This window comes from Pan troglodytes, chromosome 8, assembly GCF_028858775.2.
Source record: "Pan troglodytes isolate AG18354 chromosome 8, NHGRI_mPanTro3-v2.0_pri, whole genome shotgun sequence".
NCBI classification, from domain to species: Eukaryota; Metazoa; Chordata; class Mammalia; order Primates; family Hominidae; genus Pan; species Pan troglodytes.
In genome coordinates this window covers 125455958-125473558 of record NC_072406.2, presented here as the reverse complement: position 1 = coordinate 125473558, position 17601 = coordinate 125455958, and the positions used below count along the sequence as shown (strand labels likewise).

At 43.3% G+C, this 17601-nt stretch overlaps 1 non-coding gene across 1 annotated transcript; it reads right to left on the bottom strand.

The window, feature by feature from the left end:
* Nucleotides 1–7220: 7220 nt before the first annotated feature.
* LOC112204665 (U7 small nuclear RNA) lies at nt 7221–7280 on the bottom strand. Its single transcript, XR_002938337.1, has one exon. It is a non-coding gene; the product is annotated as a U7 small nuclear RNA (small nuclear RNA).
* Nucleotides 7281–17601: the final 10321 nt, after the last annotated feature.

Genomic DNA, 17601 nt, shown 5'->3' with positions numbered 1-17601 from the left:
GCAGTGAGTGTGATGACCATATCCTAGACCAAGCCAGTTCCTTAGAAGCAGTCTTGCTGATTTCAGAGCATATCTTTGGATTAAAATTAAATGTGGGTGTGTGCTCAATGACCCGATATAATTACAAAACTCGTCTGTGAAGGCTCGTTTTGGGTTCAGCTGGAGACACATGTGGCACCTTAAAACTCAGGTGCCTGCATTGTACAGAGTACCTTACTTATATTGTCTCATTAAAGCCTCCCCCAGATCTTGTGTGGCAGGTATCTTTACTATCCCATTTCACAGAAAAGGAAGAAACACTCAGAATGGTTCAGAAACTTATACAGTTAATTAGTTGTGGAGGCTGGAAGAAATTCTGGGTCTGTAATATTCTATCCTTCCCTAAACGCTGGCCACTATGCTAAGAAAGTAAAAAAGCAGAGGGGTGGCCATGGGGGCTATCAGTCTACCATGTGAGATTCAAGAAGAGCTATTAAGAACAGTCATCAGTAAGCAAAGAACATTGAATTTGGAATTAGACTGTTCTGAAATTGACATCCTAGTTCTGCCACTCGTTTCTTCTGTGCTCTTGGGCACTTTTCTTTATCCCTTGAAGTCTTAGTTTCTCCACTGTGAAGCAAGGTTAATTATAATATAGTAGAGAGTCCTATTGCTTCTTGGCCCTTTGACTAAGATCAAGTGTATAGTAGACAGTCTCCAAGTACAGCTGCCAATAATTCCCCATCCCTCTTCATGAACACCACTCCTTGCTTTAATTTTGGAGGAGTCTACTTATTACCCTCTCCTTAAATGTGGGCTGGCCTCAGGACTTGTTCAGGCCAATAGAATGGGGAGGAAGTGACATTCTCAGACTTCTGAGCCCAGGCCTTAAGCTTCTGCTTCTTCTCCCTTGGAGCCCAGGCTTTAAGGAAGTCCAGCCTAGACTAATGAATGATCAGATGCCCTGAGGATGAATGACCATTTGAACATCAAGGCTTGACCAAACTCTAAACTAAATGCAGCCTCTTGAAAGACCCTAAGCAAGATCAGCAGAAGAACTGGCCCAGCTGAATCCCAGCCAAACCACAGAATTGTAAGAAATAATAAATATTGTTATTTTAAGCTTTAGTCTCTGGGATGATTTGTTATGCAACAATAGATAACCGACTTGCCTCAGGTTGCTGGGAAGATTTAATGGGTCAATGTATGTAAAAGCAAGAACACCTAAAACAAAGTTTGCCATTCCTGTATTCAACACATGTTTATTGAGCAAGTACTTTATGGACACCACTGCAGAGGCAATTGGGATTCTGAGGGGAGCAGGGCAAAGTCCCCACCCTCTTGAAGCTTACGTTGCTATAAGAGGAATAATAAATAATCAAAAAAAATAATATAATGTCAAGTACTGACTTCTGCTGACAACAGTCTCTGTGTAGCCACCTTGTATTATTTGTATGTGCTGCTAATTATGCTTGGTTTACATGCTCTTGGTTGAGGCCTTCAGAAATTCAATGAAAGTGAAGAAGAGTAGGGAGGTAAAGGCTGAGAGGGAGAAGACCTATTTTAGATGGTGTGGTCAAAATGGCCCTTTCTGCATGGGGTATTTGAATAGACACTTGAATGATATGAGAAAGTCAGCCATGCCTTCCCTGCACAGCCATGACTCCTATGCATGCACCTGTTCACATAACGTATTCTAATTATTTGTTTTTGTCTTATCTTCCCTCATTGACAGAGAGCTCTCATAGGCAGACAGAGGCATTTCGCATTCAGATCCTCTGTGGTTTGGGCAGTGGTTGATGCCCAGTAGGTGCTCAGGGAACACTGATTGACCGTATGAAGGCATGTCACGGGGCCATCCACTACTCAACACAAGGGTTAAAGTCACTGAGTCAAGAAGGCCCAAAATGTAGCTGCTACCCTCCGCAGGAGACCCTGCAGAACGCAGGCCAGATTCTCCCTTTACAGAAAGCTTCGTTGGCAGCCCAGCTGTCCCATGACTTCCATGCTCAGCCTGAGGAAGCTCTGCCTTACTTGGGTCCAGTGGCTGGGAACAGCCACCCACCTGTCCTATACCCTTAGGCAGAAACGTCTATGGCCATCACCAGAAGGGAAGTGTATACCTGCACTTTCCTTGAGCTGCCCAGCCACTGTGGTACAGGGAGCAAGATCTCTAAGGACAGGAGAAAACCCAGGGGACCTGAGTTCTGCCTCCTCCTGTACTCAGCAGTCAGACTGCACGTTCCAGGCAGGACGTGACAGGAGGGAAGCCTGGTGGAGCAGAAGCATTTGCTCAGAAGGAGAAACTCTGTCCTTCCCTGTCCTCCCCTGACTCCACCTCATCTGGCCCACTAGAAACAACATCTCAGTTGGCCTCATGAAAAATACCACGCCCGATTTCAACGAAGACACCTTGGTTGTGCACAGCCCCAGGCCCACAGGGTGTGCTTTCCCCTCTGCCCTTCCCACCAAACGCTCCTTTATTATCCACCAGACCAGATAGCAATAGGGTGACTTCGTCCTCCTGAGCGGCTCCACATTCCACAAAGGGGCCGTTGCTATTTGCCATTCTGGGAGAGAAAGCCCATCACGGGCCTTCCCCTATGGAGCCCTCTCTCTTTCCCTGCCTCTCCTCCAGCTGCTCCTGGTTCAAGCCGCTGCCTGCCCCGGCTAATAATGCCTTGTCATGCAGTGACAGAATTACGGTCTCACACTGGTTTCACATGTCACAAATAATTGTGCTCATTGCGCATCATATTGAAGTTGTCAGGCCTCTCTTACGCCTATAATTTGTGTGAGTTGATCATACTTTGGTAAACCAGCAGGTCGCAACCTGTGCCCTTTAGCCCCCATGGCTGGCTGAGAATGACCTACAAATCTTGTGACAGGGACAACAGAGAGGGTATGAACTGCTCAATTGCTCGTGTCTATCAGCTGCCGTGGAGAAAGCCCGTTGCTCTCTGCTTTCGCCATCACTTTAAACGGCTAACGCGGCACCCTATGTCAGCCCATCTTAATTTCTTCACATATTTTTTTTTCCCCCTAGATTTTTTTTTAAGTACTTTTGGATATTTCTAATTTTTTTTCCTTTACCACAAGACATTTTGGTGCCAAACCCAAGTGTCTTTCTTCCATGTGTTTTAAATAAAAACCTCCAGTGACTGTGATAAAGGGAACAGACCTCACTCTGTCCAGCCCAACTGAACAGAGCTCCACACAATGGTTAAATCTGGCTGGCAGCTTTATGAGCTCCATTGCTAGCACTTTATTGGGTAACACGTTCACAGATAGTGTTCCTGAGCCTTTGTTTTCATTAAGGTACAACATGTACCATCAAGTTGCATTTAATTCTCTGCTTTGTATTTTATACACAGTATCGCTCACCGTGGCCTTCAGTATCTAATGCTGGAGAGAGGGTAATGAAGTTCAAGCTGCTTTTATTACCCTGGATCTTCAATAACTGGCTTCTTAAAAAGTCAGTGGAAAAGAAGCAAGATTACCAAGTTCTGTCCAGACTGATGCTCTGCAGAAATGCTGGAGTGATGTCAAGAATAAAATGGTTTTATGTGGGTCTATCTCCAGGGGAGCTGTTGCAAGTTAGGTGCTCAGAGAGTGGCTAGCCTCCTCCTTGGTTAAGAAACAGAACATGGTGTCAATGGCTCCACGATGTTCACTCTGGTGACTTCCTGTTCTTTGGCAAGCTACCTCACTCCTGCAGAGAAGTACAAGTGGGTGGGTTTGTAATTCTGAAAGCAGACAGCAGCATCTGACTGCCCATGTTGGGATGTCAGGAACTAAGGATGATGCCACTTGTTGGAGCAACAGCAGGCATAAGGGCAGTGTGTGAAAGGAGAGAAAATGAGCAAGGCTCTCTCTCCACACCATACAAGGCATGCCCATTTAATTTCCAAAAGCATCAACTGAGGGCATGTGAATCAGGAATAATTAGCAGCACACACAAGCAATGCACAGTTGTTACAAAAGACACAAACTCATGTTGCTTGACTGTTTGGATCCCTTTCCCCCTTACCTCATAGGCACAGACCCATGATGATTCTCACCACTGAAAGGCGTATCACTTTCGATGCAATTTACAACAGCCAATCACCAAGTTAAGGCGGGAGTGGGGGAAGAAAATGTTGTGTCTGGGTCTCAACTATAACCCTCCAAAGGCCCCAGCTATGAGGCAAGTTCAATGCAGATGTGGGTGGTTATGGACTGGAGGTTTACTTTTCAAGAGTATCTCTTTGCTGAGAAAACCCAATGGAAATGTAGACAGATGGGGGTTCAGATCACAGTACCACCTCTAACAGGCTTGGTGACCTAGGCACGTTACCTTAACTCTCCGTGTCTCAGTTCCTCAACCTGCAAAGTAGTTGGCTCACAGTAGGTGCTGAGAAGATCTTTTTTTTTTTTCTCAGTCTAGGTTTTTGTTTGCAAGCAAAGTAACAGTGACAGTTAAGCAGAAAAGGAATATATAGGGAAGATGTGGGCAGCTTACAGAGTCTGAAGAAATGCTGGAGAGCTGAGATGAAAAATGAGCTGGAACCAAGGGAGGTTAGAGGGCAAAGAACATAGCTGACACCAGACCTTGGGCACAATCCGGTTATGATGCTGCCCCTGGCACCACCTCCATTGGCACTTGAGTCCTACCACTGAACCCCAGACTCCAGTATCTTCTTCCTTCTCATTCTTTACATGGGGCTGGGGAAGGAAGGAGTTCAGGCTTCAGGTTTTACTTACAACCCCTTTAATAATTTAATACAGTATATATTATTTTTTGGTTCTTTTTCAACAAAGGTGTGGGGTGGGGGTGGAGAATCTGCATCAAAGCAACCTGATCAGCTTATCCAAAGCCATGCTGTGAATCAGTGACACTGTTTGGAATGAACACACACACACATCTCCAGTTCCCCTTAAGTTGTGTCTATAACTAGCTCATGGAATGACTGTGGGAAAATTCAGGGGAAAGAGTGAAACTCTGGCTTCCCATAGGAGCAGTGAAGACATTGGCTACTAAGTGCAAAGTCATCTTTGACTCCCACCTCTGTTACTGGTGAGACAAGGCTCTAAAGAAGTGCCTTGGATGGCCTTGCAAGATGGGACTCAGTCAAATCCATGGATAGGAAGAGAATGAAAAATGAATTCGGAAAATTCAGTCACACAGTCCATTATTGAGTGGTTATGTTCTAGGCACTAGGCTAAGTTCTTTTGTGTCATTATTTTATTTAACATTCACATTAAATCAATGAGCTATCTATTATTATCCCCATTTTACAAATGAGGAAATCAAGGCTCCTGAGTCGGAGGGCATGTGGAGTAACATGGACATAGTACAAAAGCTTTGCCTTCAAAGCGGGACGTGCCCACAGATGTCTCTGGGTGGCGGCGGCATAGAAAAAGGACACGGGAATCCCAGGGCACAATATCATGGGTACTTAAGAAATGCCTGGTGATCTCATAATCTCCAAAACCGGTATTGTTTAGGCTAAGGGATCAAGAGACAAAAAGCTAAGGAATATTTCATGATCTGGAAACTTTCAGTTCCTTTAATATGAAAATGCTCAACATGAAGTATTAAAGATGTAAGGATTCAGAGGTTGCAGGAGGCCAAAGAAGATTAAGAGATTCTTTCCCCCAAATGAAGTGCACAGTGTATCCATTACAGGGCATGGAGATTTTCCCTCCCCTCCCCCACCTCCTCCACTTAATAGAGAAAATGCTGAAAATTTTGAAGAAATGCATTCTTTGTTCCTTAAGTTCCATGATTAATTAGGTATAAGCCATGTTTCAAAATGTTTCATCATTTATTTTTAATTCTCCCCAGAGTGTGTACAGTAACTTGGCTCAGAACACATAGATTACATTGCAAATGCTACTCATATGCTGAAAGTTTCTATGTGTCTTTCCCTTCCCTTCTCTGCTTTCCCCTATAGTACTTGAGTGGAAGAATAAGGCTGGATTTCCATCGGAGAGCGCACCCTGCTTTGAGTGGATTTCTCCAGCCTATGGGGAACCGTCAGAAGGGAGACTGGAAACAGTCAGCAGGCAGCTGTGCGCCCACACAGGCATGGAGCCTCCCAGGTTGCTCTAACTCCCGTATCTCTGCATCAGTCAAGCAAAGGTGTGCATTTGGTTTAAGTCAGTCTTCATCTCTCCATCTCCCTTCACACACCCCTCCCCAGGAGTAATCCCCAGGCATAACCTAGGGAGCGATACAGCGTAGCGGTAAACACGTAGGATCCAACCATGGAGCTCTGACTCCATTTTTAGAGCTTTATCTTTTTCTCATCTGTTAAATGGGGATAAGAATAGCCTCCAAGATCCACTGGGTCATCGTAGGAGCAAATGTGATTTAACGGAGTGCTTCATTCAGAATATGCTTTCTATGGGTGTTCACATTATTTTTGTTATTTTCAATGTGGCCCAACTCCCAACCCCCAACACACACACACACTTGGGGGCCAAGTGACTTAGGATAGTGCTTGGAGCAGTGAGTTTGAGTCTGTGGAAGAGAAATTGGATCGGTCAGACAAGTTCCCAAGTTGAAGTAATCTGTGTTATGCACACACACAGACACACAAAATACACAACACACACGTACACATGCACACACACACAGTCTCAGGGTACAAGATTTGTTGCTGATTCCAAGGCAGAGGCTGCTCTTCTTGCCTTCCATCAGACCCCCTGACTTGCTGCAGAGGTAGCCCCTCCCTTTGCAATACCTTTACTTCCATATCTTTGCTTCCCTTCACTCATCAAAAAAACACTCCTCCTCCAAAGCTCAGATCAAATGCCACCACCAGCTTGCAGTCCTCACTTTGCCACTCTTTAAGGTGGACTGCATATGGTCAAGGGTGAGACCTCATCTCCTAGGCTTCAACTGCCTGGGCCTTGAAAGTGCAGTGAATTGAATCACCGGGTGTATCAATTTCCTGGGGCTGCCATAACAAAGTACACAAACCGGGTGGTTTAAACACTGAAACTTACAGTCTCACGATTCTGGAGTTTAAAAGTCCGAAGTCAAGGTGTTGGCAGGGTGGTTCCTTCTGAGGGCTGTGAGGGAGAATCTGTTCCATGCCTCCCTCTTAGCTTCTGGTGGTTTGGTGGCAATCTTTGGGGTTTCTTCATTTGCAGAAGCATCACCCCAATCTCTGCCTTCAGCTTCATACGGCATTTTCCCAGTATGCGTGTCTGTCTCTGTGTCAAAATGTGCCCCTTTTTGAGGGGTATCAGGATTAAGTTCTGGTAAAAACCAGAAAACCTGCTAGACAAATTCAAAAAGAACTGTAACACAGATAATTTGTCCTTATTATAAGAACACAATTACTTTGGATTAGGGCCCACCCTAATGACCTCATCTTAACTTGATCAACTGCGAGAACCCTATTTCCAAATAAGGCCACAGTCACAGGTACTGGAGAAGAGGACTCTAACTTTTTTTCTCAGGAGAGGCAGGGGACACTGTTCAACCCATGACCAGGGCTGAATGAGCAACAACCCTGAGTCAGAGTCCGTAGGTTTCTTCTGTTACTTTTTTTTTTGAGAGTTGGGATCTTGCTCTGTTGCCCAGGCTGCAGTGCAGCAGTACGATCACAGCTCACTGTAGCCCCAAACTCCCAGGCTCAAGCAATTCTCCTGCCTCACCCTGCCAAGTAGCTGGGAATACAGGCTAATTTTAAAAAATTTTTTTGTAGAGATGGCAGTCTGGCTATGTTGCCCCAGCTGGACTTGAACACCTGTCCTCAAGCAATCCTCCTGCCTCACTCTCCCAAAGCACTGGGATACAGGTGTGAGCCTCTGCTCCCAGCCTCTGTTTCTAATTCTAGCAGGGAAGAGCACTGAGGATACTGAGAGGGTAACATCCAATCCTGCCCTTATCATCAAACACAGATCGTTCTCATCTGGTGGTTCTTGAGCCCTGCTGCCACATTAGCCTCATCTGTAGATCCTAAAGACAAAATGAGACAAAACCAAACAACGACGCTGGGATGGGGAAGACAGGTCAGTGAGACTCAGCCGTCACTTTCTTTCAGGTGCAGCCAAGGAGGAGATCCACCGTACTAGACTAAACACGAACAATCCATGTGCTTTTCCCTGGTCTAGCCCGAGAGCCGTTTCTTGTTTGGGGGCTTACAGTGTTACTTGGGATGTTTAAACAACTCTTAAAAAATTAAACTGACCTCTTATGTAGAATTCTGTAAAGAATATGGAATGTTAAAAATCTCCAGATGGTTGAGATTAAGGAAAAAACATACGCTTTCCTAAAATATGCAGCCATTCGTCTTCTTTCGGTAGCACCAACTCTTGCCCAAATGGAGAGGTAGAGGCAGGGGTTTCAGTCTCATAGTTGTAAATGCTTTGAGATCCAAGATGGAAAGATTTTATAGGCCGTGAAGACACCACTGCTGCCTATCCTCATGGTGGCCAGCATGATAGTCCAGGCTTATACTCAATGTGTCTTGCTGGTTTAGCGTGGACATGGTATTACTGGTGCCTTGTGTTTCCATTGGAGAGATGAGCTGGCATATGAAGAATATGCAGACAGCTGGAGAGGAATGAGCAATCCACAGGCCCAGGTTTTTTAGTAGAAAAGAGAGCAGGCACACTGGTAATCATAACAATAGGGAATAGTTCCATGAGTATATCAGGCATCTGATAGTTAACGGTAACGATGTCCTTATTACTTCTAATTTTTTTTTTTTTTTTTTTTTAGGCGGAGTCTTGCTCTGTCGCCCAGGCTGGAGTGCAAGTGGCGCGATCTCAGCTCACTGCAAGCTCCGCCTCCCAGGTTCACGCCATTCTCCTGCCTCAGCCTCTACAGGCGCCCGCCACCACGCCCGGCTAATTTTTTTGTATTTTTAGTAGAGACGAGGTTTCACCGTGTTAGCCAGGATGGTCTCGATCTCCGGACCTCGTGATCCGCCCGTCTCGGCCTCCCAAAGTGCTGGGATTACACGCGTGAGCCACCGCACCCGGCTACTTCTAAATTTTTATGCCAATTTTCTAACTGCCAAAATCTAATTTTGAATATTTGGCTACTTGAGTGACTACATTCTTCTCCGTGTTTTGGAAATATGAATACAAAGCAGATACTTTGGAAATTAAACACATTTGTATGGGGAATATTTTATTAAAGAGACTAGAAGGACAAAAGTCACTTACATTAGCAGTTCAGTCTTTGCTACCTGAGAACAAGTTCTAAGAAACAGCAAATAACAGGCATACAGGCCCTATAAAGGAACTGTGAAATTACTCATTCTGATAAAATTCAGTTTTCTTATTTCAGAGGGAATTGGGGGAGGAGGCGTAGAAGAAAATCAGATAGTCAATTAGGACTAACTACATGGCTAATCGCAAAGATTACAAATCCCAGGGAGGTAAATGATACCTACGGCCCCTCTATCTTCAGTAAACATTTAAAATAATAAAAATGATAATTTATCCATTGCCACAAGTTTGACCTCTTACCCTGGTCATATCAGAGTGGGTCCAGCAGAAAGGGGAGGAAGGTCTAAACTTTGCCTGGGTGATGTGAGGTTAGGGACTGAGGACCCTCTTCTGCCAAAAAGTTAATCTCCAGTATTTATTTGGGTGCAAACGAAAGTAGAATAATGGGGAAGGAGGTCCTTCATGTAAAAGAAACTCAAAAGCTTTACAGACTGAATTAGGTGTAATCCTTATGGGATCCCTAACAGCTCATAAATAACTTTTAATGAGATTTCCAGCGAGTAAAATAGCACGTGGGGGAAAAAGTATTCTTTTTTATTTTTGTTATTTTGTTTTCAATAAAGCACATGCTTCATATCGTTGTTTTCCAAACCCATAACCAAAAGAAGGGAAACCATTTCAATAAGAAGAGATTAGTACTGAAAATATTTAATTAACTGATAGGGACAGGAAACGCTTGAATATGTCATTGAAAATACTTGACATTGACCACTAATCTATGGAAACTTATAGAGCTGAGTCTAAAGCATGTTCCGGAGTTAAGCAGAGAAATAAATCAAGGTTTGCAAATGTCATTTAAGTTTTCACCTGTCCCACGATTCAAAATTATTGGCTTCCCAATGAAAAGCATATGTTGTGTCCTATGCCTGGGGAGTAGTAATGAAGTGAGGCAGACACTCTCCAGCGCTCCCTCCCATGGTGCCCCTCTTTATTTCCCATCAAGTGAAAATAATTACTGTATCCTTAAGGGAGCGCTTCCCTGCGTCTGGTCTGCCGATAAGGGCTGCCATGCTGGCTCCTCCAGCCCTGCCCCTCTTCCTTGAGGGACCATGGTTTGATTTACGAGAAAATAGTTGGCAAATTGTGATGTCTATCTTGATGGATGACATCATTTGGACCATTTTGCTGATCATGTATGACTACCTTTTTTTGTTTAGCCTGGTTGCAATTGATCCGCAGCTCCAACAGCTGAAGAAGGGGGAAAAAATAGCAATTGCCTTTTCTTGGAGAGGTCACCAAGCAGAAAGAGCTCTGGCCTTTTGTCACCTAGAAACTCACCAGTGATGTTCAAGCCCTTTACAAAGAGCTCTCATAGATATTATCTTAGACGATCCGAACAAAGGCTCTCAGAAGTAGGCAAGAGAGGTATAGTTCTTCTCATTGGGAAGATAAAATGAAGTTCAGAGAGACTGAGTGCATTACCCCAGGTCACACAGCTAGTCAAAATCAGAGGTTCGAATCTTGGTCTTTTGACTCCCAAGCAAATTCTTCCTCTTTTCATTGTTTCTTGATGGAACAAGAACGTACACTTAGTGACAAAATCAAACTCCTCCTATAATAGGCTATTCAGTCCTGCTCCTTCCCGAGTTTCTGGGAGCTTCCTAACTGATCTCCAAGCCCATGATATCTCCCTTCCCATTTTTCCTCCTAGCCACCACAAGCATTATAACCCTACAATACAAATCCAATTATGTCACTATCCTGTTAACTTTCAGTGTCTTCTTATCCCCCAACACTTGCCTCTCAGGACTTTCCACCTTATCCTCTCTAACAGGAAGGTTGTGGAGGTGTGGGGTGGGACCTAAAGTGGTCTATTTTGAATCTATTTGAAATCTCATGCTTCATATCTAATTTTATTTATTTTTATTTTTATTTTTTGAGACGGAGTCTTGCTCTGTCACCCAGGCTGGAGTGCAGTGGCGCGATCTTGGCTCACTGCAAGCTCCGCCTCCCAGGTTCACACCATTTTCCTGCCTCAGCCTCCTGAGTAGCTGGGACTACAGGCGCCTGCTACCACGCCTGGCTAATTTTTCATATTTTTAGTGGAGATGGGGTTTCACCGTGTTAGCCAGGATGGTCTCGATCTCCTGACCTCGTGATCTGCCCACCTCAGCCTCCCTTTATAGCTAATTTTAATAGGGACTTTGCATTATATTCAATATATTCTTGTTTGCTTTCACTTAAAAACAACGATTTCAATCTAATCTTTAATTAAAATGAATGCTCGGGGAAAGCAGCCTCATCTTTATTTTATGGCATTGGGCTCTCCTTAGTATACCTCCTAGTTTTGAGTACTCCCAGTACACATCCTGGCTCCCAAGGGATCAGGTCTAGGGCCTTAGCATTGACCATAAGTTCCTCGTTCAGCCACCTTACCTTCCTCCTAGCCTCATTTCTACCACTCATACCCTGACCTCTTACACTACAGCCACGCTGATCTTTCATGCCTCCGTCCCTGACCTCTTACACTACAGCCACGTTGATCTTTCATGCCTCCGTGCCTTTGCACAGGATCCTCCCTCGGCCTGAAAGTCTTTTCTCCCTTTACCTCGAAACTCCCAGCATCCATGCATGGCACCCCTCAGTGCACCTTCCCTTGTGTCCCCAACTGTGGCTCTATCACCAGCACCCCATTCCTGGTAGCAGTTAACCATTTGGGTCCTAGTCATCTACAAGAATGTCCCTCTTCTCCCACTAAACTAAGTTCTCTTACCCACCATCTTCATAACTACTAGAGCCCAGTATACTCGGCATAAACTAGGTACTAAATAAATGTTTGTAAAATAAATAAAAACTATTAACACACTTTCCACTAGGAGATTTGTTTTTAGAAGCTAGCCTAATCTCAGTTGCTTATATTGTACAGTTTATAAGAGCTTTTATACATTTTAAAAAAAACTATCACGTGCATTTTTTATGCGTGTCAGGTGCATGATCTCATCGGATCTTCATGATCTCATTTTTCTTCAAAAAAGCAGGTAGAGCAACACCTCATTCTCTTGCCATTATTTGGAGGTAAACTCCAGACCCTGGAGTCCAAATGCCTGCGTTTGGATCACCCTCTCCTTACTATCTCTGCTTGAGCTCGGTTTCCTCATCTGTAAAAGGGGATGATAATACTTGGCAGTGAAGGCCATGAGCTCTAGAAATGACAGCCTAGGTCAGGAATTGGCAAACTATGGCCCATGGGCCAAATCCAGTACACCACCTATGTTTGTGTGACCTGGGAGCTGAGAATGGTTTTTATAATCTTAAGTGATTTTAAAAAATCAAGAGAGTAGTCATATGTTGTGACCCATGCACATTATATGAAATTCAAATTGCAATGCCTATAAACAAAGTTTGATTGAGACATAGCCCTGCCCATTTGTTTACATATTGTGTGGCACTGTTTCTGCGCCACAGTGGCAGAGTTGAGTTCCTATGATAGAGACCAATCAGCCCACCAAGCCTAACATGCTTACTGTCTGACCCTTTGCTGACCCCTGATCTACAGTCAAGTCCTAGTTCCACCCCTCACAAGCTCTGGGACCTTGGGAAGATTGGGTAACCTCTCTATGCCAGTTTCCTCTGTGAAGAAGAGATAATAATATCTGCCTCCCAGGGCTTTATGAGATTAAGTGAGGTAACACACTTAAAGCGCTTCGTAAGGACCCAGTACTATGAATGCTAGCTAAAGTTACTAAGTTACCTTCCCAGAGGGCTAGAATTTGCCAAGTAGCAGAATAGGGGTGGGAAGGAGGTACAAGTGCCAGCTGTGTGGATGGTTCCAACATGATGTAATTGGAGAGGCTGAGAGGCAGGATGAGAGCCAAACGGAGCTGAAGGGAAAGCCAAGTGCCAAGGTACAGGAGAGCCTAAGAGGACGCCTTTCCAAAGGGCCCAGCCTGGACCCTGGCTGGGTCCCAAAGTTGAGTTCCTGGTTGGGTTTAGAGGGGACCAACTCAGAAGTCAGTGAGGAACAAGCCAGGAATAGGAATAGAGGGCTCTGGAAGATTTCCCCAGGACCCAGACAGCACTCCACAGGAGGACAGGTTTAAAGGGACAGGCTTGTCATCCCCACTTACTCATGAGAAGACAGAAGCTCTGGGTAATCAAATGGCTTGCCCAAGACAATACAACTAGTAAAAGTGACTAAATGCAAAATACCAGGTGCCCAGACCTGAACTTCTCCATCCACTTTAGCCTACTGACTTTCCTACCCGATGTTTCAGGTTCAAATTCTTTTGTGAATCTTAAGAACTACATCACTGAGTCTAAGGGACTAAGGGAAACAGTATGTTGTGCTATTTTGTTTTTTCCAAGAACAGAGAGCATCAATTTTCTTAAAACCATCGAGCATGAATTAAAGGTGTTTTCTCCCTTTATGCAGTTAGAGTCCTTGTTGCTGAAGGTAGCAGGAACATGCTCCACAGGCTCAGATTTTCAGCCAGACCTTTCAGAGAGGGGTCTCTAGCCTGAGGGTGTGTTTTTCTCCATAGTTCAATGACAACCCTGCAAATGGCAAATTGTTTATGATTTGAGAGCTGCAAGGATCCAAGCTGCATTGAAAGGAGAAGGAAGGAAAAAAGCATGCTAAGAAAAGCAACAAGTAATTCAAAGACCTAGGCCAAACGTAAACCTATAGATTTCAATAGACACTTGATAAAAATGTCTTTACAATGTCTGCATGTCTTTGCAAGAAGGCTCCAGATCTACAGCTTCTTTTATTTATTATTCCTAACATTTGTGATTGCCAAAGAAGATTGAGTTCAGAAAGGCACTCTCCAAGGGAAGGGTGGAAGGCAATCCTGCTTTAGAGCCTGGCGACCCAAAATGTTTGAGCTGCCCTGTTGAAAGTGAGGATTCTTGTTTATTTGACGATTTTTCTCTCTTGAACGTTGTATTTAAACAAGTGTCTCCTTTGGTCCAGTGTTTCTTCAAATGTATTTATAGAAGAAATTTTCCTTTCTCCCTCTAATCTGTTTTTCATATTTTGGTGAAAGGGATAATATATAAAATTTTACAAGGGTTTCGCTTTCTTTACATTTCCTAAATGTGGGCATCTGGTGTTCTCATTAAGCAAGCCATGTCCATTCATAGACTCACCACATCTTTAATTCATGCTAAAGAGCAGTGCTGTGATTTGAAGATTATGCTGTCTCCCAGTGTTTTTTAGAAAGGTTGTTTTAAAAAAAAAAATCTATCCAGCATTCTTTGGTTAATTTCATTCTGCTTATATCTTTAATTTCCAAAGTTTCCTCCTTCTGTCTTTTTTCCCCAATGGTAAAATACATAGCATTATTGTTTCGTGGACTCTGCCAAAAGCATGCTTTTTTATGCTACAAGTTTCTGACTAAGACCCATCTAAATTTTAGGCTTTGGGGCTGAAGAAAGAAAGAAAGGCAGAGAGAGAGAGAGAGAGAGAGAGAGAGAGAGAGAGAGAGAGAGAGAGAGAGAGAGAGAGCAGGCACACTGTACACAAAGAGTTTCTCATTACGCATTACAATGAGCCCTCGAAATACTATATTCCTGCTGAGAGCACCTCAGATTTGGTCAGACTTTGGAAAACTCGAATTAGAGTTAAAATCTCCTGAAAGTGATATAAACCAAAAGATTGGCTCAGTTTCTGTGATGTCATCAACACATTTAATTATGTGAGAGAAATGTTTGGATAGGATGCAGGGAAAACACACACACACACACACACACACACACACACATTTAAAATGCAATAGTTCAACCATAGGCCAAGAAATTAATGTTAATTTCACAATTTTCACCTAAAGAAGTTTTGTCTATAAACCCCTTATGATGCTTTTATTATTGTTGTTAGTAATAATAATGACAATAGCTTAAAACAGAAATAGGAGTTCGGACAGAAAATATCATTGTCCCTCATTTGATTTGAATAGGGATGCTCCCTCAAACAAGACTTTGAATAGTTTGCATTTTTCTAATATGCTTGTACTACAAGTTTCCCCTCAAAAGTTCTCAGCACATTAGGGAGTCACTTACATATAGAAATCCATTTAAATTGACAAGCTGATGAATGACCTGCCCAGGTAATAGAGATGACTGTGGGTAAACATATTGGGTGCAATGTATTTTAATGATGTCTAAACAGTCAGATGTTGGTACACCCAGTTGGGAAAGGTCTGCTGAAATTGAACCTGCTTGTTTTCTTCAAGCTCATTCACAGTAATTTATGAACCTGAATGTGGTCTGCAAGTTTGCTTCCTGTTGTTTGCTCTCCCTTGGAGTTGAGTTGTGACTCTGCTCCATTAGGCTGGCAAACCAGTTGCCTTGAATGTAGTGGTTTCTGTAGGCTGTATTTCTTAATAGGACTTGGGTCACCCCAAATCAAAGTGAGTCACTCATTCTCCTGATACCTCTGAACCTCACATAACACCTGGTGTTTTGGTCCTAAGGACAGTCTTTAGAAAAGCAAATAGTCTGGTAGGTCAACTAGAAATTATGTGATGCAACATCAAGTATATATCATCACTTATGCTGTATTTTAGCTCAAAGTGTGTAATTGAATCTATCAAGACTTTAGATATGGTATCCAGCTTACAAGAAACACAGGGGATAGAGGAACAAGCTTAATAATACCACAAGGAGTCAACTAGACAAATCTTGATTGGAGGACATCCTACAGGACCTCTGGCCTGCCCTCTTCAACAAGTCAGTGACATCAAAAAGCAGGGTATTAGATTAAAAAGATTCGAAGGCCATAACAACTAAATGCAATGTGCAATACTTCTTTATATAGCTATTTGCGCAAGCACCTGTAATGGACACTTGGGGATCAGCTGGGGGCAGTTGTTTTTATTTTTGATTTTTGTGGATACATAGTAGGTGTATATATTTGTGGGGTACATGAGATGTTTTGATACAGGCATACAATGTGAAATAATCACATCATGGAGAATGGGGTATCCACCCCTGCAAGCATTTATCTTTTGTGTTACAAACAATCCAATTACACTCCTAATTATTTTTAAATATACAATTATTATTAATGATAAGTTGTTATCCTGTTGTGTGGTCATTCTTTCTAATTATTATTTTGTACCCATTAACCATACCTGCTCCCTTGCCCCCCTCCACCCACCCACCTCCCCACTACCCTTCCCAGCCTCTGGTAACCATCCTTCTACTCTTTATATCCACGAGTTCAATCGTTTTGGTTTTTAGATCCCACAAATAACATGTGATGTTTGTCTTTCTGTGCCTGGCTTATTTCACTTACTGTGATGATCTCCAGTTTCATCCATGTTGTTGAAATGACAGGATCTCATTATTTTCTACGGTTGAATAGTAGTTTATTGTGTATATGTCCCACATTTTCTTTAACCATTCATTTGTTGATGGACACTTAGGTGGCTTCCAAATACTGACTATTGTGAACAGTGCTGCAAGAAACATGGGAGTGCAGATATCTCTTGACTATAGTGATTTCCTTTAAGTATATTCACAGAAGTGGGATTGCTGGATCATATGGTAGCTCCATTTTTAGCTTTTTGAGGAATCTCCAAACTGGAGAGGAGCATGTATTAGTTTGGGGGAGGAGCATGTATTAGTTTCCTATTACTGATATAACAAATGACTGCAAACTTGGTGGCTTAAAACAACACAAATTTATCTTCTGGTTCCGAAAGTCAGAAGTCTGAAAAAAGTTTCACTGGGCCTCTTCTGGAAGTTCCAGGGGAGACTCCATTTTCTTATGTTTTCTACCTTCTAAAGACCACCTGCATTCCTTGGCTCACAGCTCCAAATCACTCTGACCTCTGCTCTGTCATCACACACCCATCTCTCCCTCTGCTTCCATCATCACCTCACTTTCTCCGACACTGACCCTCCTGGCTCCCTCTTATATGGACCCCTGTGATTACATTCAGCCCACAAGGTAATCCTGGATAATCTCCCTATCTCGAGATCATTAACTTAATCATGTTTTTAGAGTCCCTTTTACCATATAAGGTAACATATTCACAGGTTCTGGGGATTAGGAAATGGATATCTTCTGGGAATGGGGGAAGGAGGCATTGTTTGGCCTACCACAGTGGAAATATGCTTTCTTCATGTCTGGACTTTTACTTGTCTGTATTTTCTGATATTATGCATTGCCCATTGACTGGATCTTTAACATAAAAAGAAAGTGGTATATTTTTCCTGCCTGAGAACTCTGCAGTTCTCCCCTTGGTGAGCCTCAACTTGCAGAGGACAAAGGAGACTGTCTGGCAGATGAAGACCCAACTTCACAGGGAAAGGTGTAGACACAGGAGGTATCAGTAACCCCCTCCGGATCCAGCGTCAGTCATCAGGATGCCTTGTCCCACATTTAGTCCTTTCAACAACAACACCAACACCAGCCATCATCATTCATTGTGGGCTTCATGTATG